The following is an 8,886-nucleotide window of genomic DNA, read 5'->3' as shown; positions in this document are numbered from 1 at the left end:
CTCTGGGTTCCTCCTCGGAGCCTCTGCCGGCTCGTCCCCAGTTACCTCACCGGTGGTTCCAGCTGGCCCTCTCTCTGGGCTCCTCTTTGGAGCTTCTGCCGGCTCCCTCGTCAATTTCGCTGCTCTTCCTCGGGGCTGCGGCTCTCCCAGCCTCCGTCGCTCCTGGCGCTGCTGCAGCCTATTCAGCCCACGGCAAAGGCTCCTTGCAGGTGCCCGGTTCCACTCCCAGGCTTCCCCCCGGGCTTCACGTCCTCCCGCAGCGCGCCCCCTCTGCCTTCGGGGCCGCATTTTATTTCCGCTGAGCGGCGCCTGTCTCTGACGTCACTCCGCCCCAGCCGTATGAAAGCGCGGCTAACGAGCCGTGCGGGTGGTTCTCCGGCCTGCACGCCGCCACTGCTCCCACCTCCTGCGAAGCATAAGTGAGTATTTCCTCTGGCTCTGGGCCGGGGTCTCCCTCTAGTCCTGTTGTCCCTGGGACACCATGGCCACCAGATAAAGTATAGCACTGAGAGCAGTCTACTTACTAAGAGCTTATCTATTCCAATTTAGTGCTATAACGTATAAAATCAGTTAGATTTAGAGTGTAGGTTATCACTGTAGGAAATAGGCCACAGTCTTGCAGACACTTATGCATGTGCTTAACTTTAACAAATCCTCTCTTTGGAGTGCCAAGTAAATGGCACAATTTGAGCACTTAAAATGAAGCAGCTGCACCTCAGGGTGTTAGGTTTGACTTGTGATACAAAGAAAGAGCAAGAGGAAAGGGATTACAAAGATACCATTCCACTTCCCACTCACTGCCATGGAAATATTATATTTAAAATTAGTATAGTTTATCTTAATCTGAGCAACTGAGACAAAGGGTAACATTTTCAAAAGTTCTTAGAATTGATCTAGAAGTCTAAGTCCCATTGACTTTCAGTAGGATGTAAGCTCCTAAATGTGTAAAGCACTTTTGAAAATGGGATGTAGAATAGGACATGAATAATTTAACCTAGAGTAAAAGTGGCAACCTTTTAGGAGCAGTGGACCATATTAACAGATTTATGTCAGAGGGGGCACCACTTCTGACCTGGTCACTGCTGCCCCCAAGTACCACCATCCCCTGCTGCTGATATCCCAGCTTTTCAGGCAAGATAAAATCACTTGGCAAATTGGATCTATAGATTTCCAAACCCTGTCTTAGAGGGTTTTTAAAAAAGTTTATGCACAATAGCAAAGACTCAAAGAAGCAAAAATTAACATAAAAGGAGAAAGCATTGCAAAATTACATTGAAAAGGTAAGAACACCACCCCCCCCAGAATATAGAAAAAGCAGCATTTCCAGCATTTAAAAGATATAATGTATATCAATCATAACATAAAGAGCGTGCACGTGCACGTGTGTGTGTGTGTGTGTGTGTGTGTGTGTGTAAAACAAAATTAAAGCAGCATTCCAACTCCTCAATTCCTTACATGTAGCTCTTCCCAGAATTATGTCTCTTATGGGTTTTTGTTTGCACAACAGGCTGTTCTGTCTTTTCACTACAGGTATTCTCCAGCTGCCCAATTCTGTTTGCTTCTTACAGTGAACAAATAAGAGACTGAAGTTCCTAAAGATGTACATATATTCAAAAGGTCTTGAATCCAAAGACTACAGCGTCTTGGCCACCCACCAACATATAAAGTCTTTATCATAAGTTAAAACTGGGAGGAAGGAAGGAGTAAAAGACACCAACAGATATCCCTGGGTGGATAGTCTCTGCTTGCTTCCCACAGTCCACGGATATTGTGGAAAACATGAAAGTCATGGAAAAGTGAAGAAAAAGGAGTCAAGTTCCTAGTTACACATGATTCACAAAGTAAACCCAGAGATTTCAAAGAAGAATCCATCATAATGTCAAAAACATTTCTGACCTATTGTGGTCTTTCAAGTTCTTTGCAGCAGAAGAACTGCTCTATTTTTCCATATTTAAAATGTGAGCAAAAGCTAAGAGATGGAATTTTCCAAAGGGTGCCTTGAGTCTTAGAAGTTTGAGGACAAAGTTTTAAGCATTTGCAGGATCAGGGGCTTTATCTTTACTGGTTGATGGATAAAATGAGGGAATTCCTCTCTGCGCTGTTGTCTGGTAGCTGTATGAAAGTATGTGCCTTAGGAAGACTGGCAGTCTGTACATGAGGACTTTTGAATGGTTTAGTTCCCTGTTAGCCTTCACAAAGTTTGTGCAAGGATTTGGGCACCTAATGATTAAAAAAGGATACCTGGCTACTGCTTAATGTTGTATATGCGTCTAAGCCTCTATTTTTCCCTGCCACGGGAGTTTAATTTAATCACAAGAAAGCCCTGAGGAGAGGACTTTGTCTCTGTGTCAGCATTATCCTACAGGATGTCTTGGGCCTCCTCTATTCTGAGACTGCTAGGGCCAGCTCAGTCTCCTGTAGCATATTAGAGCAGCTGTAGTTGTACCCCGGCACCTGCAAGTTTCCTCAATTTGACAGCGAAGATTACTGGAGCATAGGAATGCTCTTTTCTTCCCTCTTGCAGGCAGGAACAGTGCCCTAAGGTTTACAGTCTCAGTGGTAATCCCCACTGGGGACCACAATTGCTCTGCGGGCTTTTTGCATTGGTTACACTTGCATACAGGGGCCTAGGGCAACTGTGACTCAGGCCTTAAATATAGTAAGGGCTACAACCAGGGATTTTAAAATCAATTCTGGCACGTAGGGCTGCCATCTGAAGGTAACTAAATTGGTTTGGATGAATTAAAAAAAAATGTGGGCAACTAAGTATAGCTCTGGTTAAGGTCAGCCTAGTATCATAATTAAAGATGGTTGACATTTTGTGGTAGTCGCGACAGTCCAGGACTAATTTTGTACTCCTATTTTGATTGTTTTTACTTCTAAATACAGAGTTATTTTCAACTAGTCTGGCTATGAAAAAGACAGCAAAACAGATCAGCATTTTTTTTCTGTAGCAGTGATTTTATATAACCATAAACAATGTTCTCTGTGCTGCTGTTCAACAAGAAGGGGTGCATGGGGCCATGTTTGTATCCTAGAAGGGATGGGACATTAGGGTCAGCATGTGGTAGGCAGAAGAGGCAAGATTAAAGGACAGAGACACATGAGGAGGAGACAGAGGCAAGTCAGAAATTCCCCCCCCCCATACAAAAAAGCACATAACAGAAATTGTAAGGACATGGACACATGGCATATTTACATTGGTGTTAAAAGGGAACAGACACAGGGTGTGTCTACATGAGATGCTAACTGTGCAGTAGCTTAATAACACAGCAGTAGCATGTCACAGCATGGACAGTGCTAATACGCTACTGCAAGGGCGGGCAGTTATTTTGGGTGGAGGGCTGCTTACCAAGTTTTGGCAAGCTGTTGAGGTCTGCATGGGTAGCCCTGCCCCTTGACAGGTGCCCTGTCCCCTGGCCGCTACTTTGTGCCTGAAAGTCCCACCCATACCCTCTGACCTTTGCCACCAGAAGTCCCTCCCCTTGCCCCTGGAAGTACTCCTTTGGGGAAGAAGGTTTGCCATCTTAGAGCAGGGGAAAAAAAAGGCTATATACTAAAAATCAAAAACCCATAATAATATATTTTTAATTTAATTCAAAATATATTTTTGTCCTGATTTGTGTGTGTTTGTGCTGTATATGTAGAAGTGATTGTATAATAGGCAGTGTTCCTCATTCTCAGTTTTTATTTAAAAAAAAAAATCTGGAAATTTTTCAGGGTTTACCTTTGAAACATAAAAACTGGGATGAAATCTAGGTAAAAGGGGAAAAAAAATCAGTTTAAATCGGCAGTGAGGGAGGGAGGGAGTAAGGCTGGGATTAGGGGAAGGGCACGGCATGGCTCATCAGCCGCTCTTGGAGCTGCAGCAGGGAGCAAAGCAGCAGGAGCTGTCAGTGGGTGCAGGGCACAGGGTGGGGTGGCAGGGCCGAAGCCAGAGCCTCCGGGGTGTAGTTTGGACCTGCCTGCTCCAGGAGCGATTCCCACGCCCCAGCCAGGCCCGGCCTGGTCTGCCCCGCGGTAACTGGCACAGTGGCACTTTTAGCTTACCGGCACCACCCAGTTTTCAGTTCAAATCTCTGTTAACTGGCATGAGTGGGGAATGAGCCTTTCCCCACTCGTGCTAGTTAACAGGGATTTGAACTGAAAAATGGGTGTAAATCAGTAAAAAACAAATGACTTATAAAGAATCGGAGAATTTATCAATGAAAATGGGTAAAAACCAAGAATGCGGAACACTAGTAATAGGTCAAAATGCAGTCTTACTCTTGTATATTGTGTGGGGTGTTCAGGGGTGTTGGGGGTGTGGGTGGATGTGGGGTTTGTGGGGAGGTATGTGTGTATGGGGAGTTTGTGGGGGTGTGTGGGGGTATGGTGTGTGTGGGGTGTGTGATGTGGGGGAGGGTGTGGCTGTGGGTTTTGTGGGAAGGGCTTGAGGGTATGTAGGGTATTCATGGGAACCCCCCCTGCACATGTCCCCCTGAGCTGGTCAGCACCCACCCCCAGCCCACAACAGCCCAAAGCCCGAGCGCCCTGCGGTGCCTCCCAGCCACCACCAACAGCGCACAGCCCCAGTGCACACCGCATCTGTTCTGCACTGCCTGGCCAGGTGAGTCCTGGGCATGCAGTGGTTGTGGCAGGGACCAGCCTGTGCAGCCACAACCCTGTGTGCCCTGCACTGGCTCCAGGCTGCCCTGCGAGTACTCCACACTGTTACCGCTGCCACGCTGGGCAGCTGAGAGGCGGCAGCAATGGAGCCGCAGGGTGGCCCAGCATGGTGCAAGTTCCAGGTGGCCACACCAAAAACTGCCCAGCGGCAGCGAGGGGGAGGAGCTGCTTTTCCCCGCACCAAGCAGCAGTTTCTGCCCAGCCTGGACAGGCGAGCCCAGGACTGGCACTGGGGTGCAGGCTCAGCAGCAGTGGCATGGGACAGAACCTGTTGCTCTGCATGGAGTAAAAGTGGCCTCTCCCCCTCCTGCTGCCAGCGCTTCCTGGTGCAGCTGTTCGGAGCCCAGGTAGGGCTGCCCTGTATCTGCTCTGTGCTGCCACCACTGCCCCGCAGGGAAGCCCTGTGCGGGCTTCAGGAAGCTGCACCAGGAAGTGCCAGCAGTGGGAGAGGGAGGGGCCGCTTTCCCCCCACACTGAGCAGCAGTGTGTCCTGCACTGCCCCTGTTCAGCCCAGATGGGCTAGCAGGGTCAGGGCTATGAATGCTGATTCCCACCTGTACCATGGGCCTGGGGCAGGGGAGACGGGGAGTGAGCAGCCACAAGGGAGTGCAGTGACAGCCAGATGGGAGTGTGGGGCCTGTGCCGGTGCCCCAGGGCCAGCACCAGCGGGGCATAGAGTGGGGCGGCAAAAGCGTGGGGTCCCGGCCAGCAGGGGCTCTATACAGCCAGGCCAGCTCCCCTCTCTCCCTGCTGGCACAGCCTAGCCCAGCTCCATAGACCACTGCTAGCCCATGCCTGGTGCTCCTTCTCCCCTGTGCTCCCACATGCCCACTTGCTTCCTTTCCACCTCACACTGCCACTTTCCCCATTTCCCTGCCTGCCCACCAGCCACTCCTGTCCCATACAGGAGGCTGTCACTTGTAGCAGCACATACAGCACAGCCACCTGGTGTAGTTGTACATGCATCTGCTCTTGGATTTCAGTGAAATTTTCAACTGGCGCATATGCAGACATAACTGAGGCTTGTGTGAATATATTGTTTGTCTAGGGAACAGAAAGAATAACCCAGCAGAGAAAATGCGAGTGGCAAAAATGCTACCACCTGCTGCAGCTCTGTCCCCAGTATGCATCACTGGGCTCCCACTGTATCTAGGTGTGTGTCAAGGGCTGCTGTCACCCTGTTGCCCTCTGTGCCTGTTTCCACAGCCCACATGGGTGCTTCTCAACCTCATTAGAATCAAACACCCCCTCAGACAATGCTGGCTTTTGGCTTTCACTCATTTTTTTTACCATGGAAAAAATACCGGAGCAAGTCTTGTGTTGCCAAAAGCTCATTGAGCCCAGAACAGAACAAGAGGCTTTTCTGGCCATGGAGTCCCAACACGGGGACCCCCTCTCCCCCACACATGTTCCCTTTTAAGCTGGAAAGAAATCAGCTCTAGAGCTGTTCTATGTTTTCAGTCACTATGGTTGTAACTAGGTGGCTCTCTTCCTAGCTAGACAGTCATTTTTAATCCTGTTAGCATTACTTTGCATGTGTGGCCCCTCTAAATGTACTGCCAGACTCAGTACTTAATGGTGCAATCATTACTTTTCACTTGTGGCCCCTCTTACTTTGCACTGTGGCCATTCTAAGTTTATTGCACCATTAACCAGTCAACTGCATGATATATATAATGTATGACAGGGGCAAGAAAGGCCAGAGCTCCCCACCATGTGCCTCAGGGGGTGGCAGAGCCTCTGCAATGGCTCTAACGTCACATGACAGCCCACCTGCTCTGATGGAAGGTGCCACCCTGGCCACAGGTAGCGCATGCTGAAGGGAGGGGAGGGAGCCATGGCCCGAGCCCTAGCCTTGGCATGCAACGTGGACCTTGCAGCCTTGGGCACTAGGAGAGGAATGGGGAGGAGCAGATGCTCACACAAAAACCCCATTCTACCTCCCAACCAGGGAGTGGCAAGAACTGGAGATCACATGGGGCGCTGGAGGCCACCGCCACCAATTTAGGCAATGCGGGTTGTGGGGGAAATGTTGGGACCCGAGTGAAGCTGCAGAGGGGTGGTGGGAGGCGTTAGCAAAGAGATCTGGCCTTCCCCTCGTTGTTGCCCACTCCACCTTCCAGAGCAAACCCCTGGTGGGTGCTGCCCACTGTTACTCTGCTCCCATATGCCCCCTCGGCCATAGTCTGCTCAGCAGAGGTGGGTTGTTTCATGCGCAGAGCTCTGTGCAGTAATAAAGTGACTCCATTTGGACTCCATTTGCAACAACTTGGATCTTTATTAGAAGTGCTGTGTGCTCTGTGCTGCTGCTTGCAGCCACGAAGTACAGTGAGTGCTTGGAGTTATTCTGAAATTCTCCAAGCACATGGAGCTACCTGGTATCACCCTCTGAAATCATCTCTGTTACAACTTCTATTCCAGGTACAATCCACTGTATCTTTAAAGCTTCCACAAGATTCACCATTGTACCTGAGATAAGTTTGGCAGTAGAGGTGTGTACAGAACTGCTCCATACATGTTTCACAGTACTGTAATTTAGATCACTTTTTATAGCACTATAAAGTTACAGCACTTTTTAAACATGACAGAAGTATGGTAGTGAGTGGTCAGAAATTTGACCAGTGTACAGAAGTTATTTAAAGTGCTGTAGGTTACTTAAATTCTGTAAAATACAGCACTTCAGAATTTAATACCTCATTTAACAAGGGTTAAAGCACTATACCCATTTAAAGTGTTGTAAGCTGTGCACTTCTGTTTAAAAAATCAAGGCAATAAAGTGCTTTAAACGGTGAAAAAAAAACAACTTCTGTGCACACCTTAGGTTTCTCCAAGAATGGAGTTCAGAATTAATAGCTGCACACACATAAAGCACTATCTACCTATTTAAGCTTGCCAAGCCAGTTTCACAGACTTCTTGGGTTGATCTTAGATTTGTTACAATGACATAACTTTGAAGACTCCTCTTGAGAATCACTATTTAGTTTACATCACTCTTCATCCTCCTGTTTAAGCTTTTTGAAGTCTAGATCTTTTAAGCTTCAGGTGCCTCCCCAGTTAGTCTCTAGAAGATACAGAAGAGAAATATTAAGGGCATTAGGAGTCAGTCAGAATATCATTTTGATTTCTATCATATTAAACTGGGGTTTTCATTGATTAGTCAAGTATTAAACCATTGTTTGGCATCTCACCCAGAAGTGCTATTTCTAGCTTATTACATCTAGTTTGCTTGAGGTTTTCCAGGAAATGAGTCTGCCAATTGTTAAAGGAAGTATTTTCCAAATTAGGTTTGATTACACTGTACTGCCATGACTGTATCCTTGATTTTACCTATAACTTTTTTTTTTTGTCACAGCAATATAGGAATGAGAAGGCTCTGACTTTTTGAAGTGCTGCAAGGCCAAAAGTCTAAAAAAAACTTAGAATGGATCTGTTGATTCTTGACCCGAGAAGATCAGATGTTTAGAGGTCATTCATATTAGGTGAATCGTGACTAGTTCAAATTAGTGACAGGGTCCTGTTTTCCAACATCCATCTTTCAAGACTTTATTATTGAATAGGTAAGTTAGTCATTTTACTTTCAGTAAAAACCACATATGTCTCTGTGGCAAGGCACTGGTGATACCGGCCACTTTAAGGGCCAGAAGGCAGCAGCCGGCAGGTGCCTGCTGAGGGTGCCCATTTTGAATCAGGGGCTGCCCATATAAACAGGGCAGTTCTGACGTTGGAGGCTAGGCAACAACATTGCCTGGCCAGAGGGCTGCTGGGGTCATCTGGAGGTAAGGGAGGAGCTGTAGGGGATGGTCAGCAGGCTCCTTGGTCCTGGGTATGACCTAAAACTGCACCCTGCCGGGAGTGGGTGGCCTGGTGGGGCTCACAGTGGCGTGGGAGCCCCCAGGAAATGCCAGGCCAGGTACCACCCCGGTGAAAGGTAGGTCAGGGTGCCTTAACCCTTAGCCCCCACAACCAGGTAGGTTACCCCTTTGTTTGGAGGGTGGACCCTCGGAGAGAGAAAAAGGGCCATAGACTCAACACCTGTCTGGACTTCCCCTGACTGGTCCATGCTGGGGCCAGGACAAGAAGGGTCGAAGGGCTGGGGGCCCACTGCGAAGAATGCCCAAGAGCTGCAGGCCTGGGGCTCTGACTGGCCTGGCGGTGGGCCAGGGCTAGTAGCCAAAGGTCCCGGTGGGGGGATCACACCCAAAGGGGAAGCGGGTCAGG

At 48.5% G+C, this 8,886-nt stretch overlaps 1 long non-coding RNA gene across 1 annotated transcript; it reads left to right on the top strand.

The window, feature by feature from the left end:
- Positions 1–309: 309 nt before the first annotated feature.
- Positions 310–2,261, top strand: LOC112552044. Its single transcript, XR_003096390.1, has 2 exons — positions 310–419; positions 1,531–2,261. It is a non-coding gene; the product is annotated as an uncharacterized LOC112552044 (long non-coding RNA).
- The last annotated feature ends 6,625 nt before the right edge of the window (positions 2,262–8,886 follow it).

Source organism: Alligator sinensis, unplaced genomic scaffold, assembly GCF_000455745.1.
Source record: "Alligator sinensis unplaced genomic scaffold, ASM45574v1 scaffold969_1, whole genome shotgun sequence".
NCBI lineage: Eukaryota > Metazoa > Chordata > Crocodylia > Alligatoridae > Alligator > Alligator sinensis.
The sequence above is the reverse complement of the archived record's forward strand: the minus strand, read 5'-3'. Positions and strand labels throughout refer to the sequence as shown.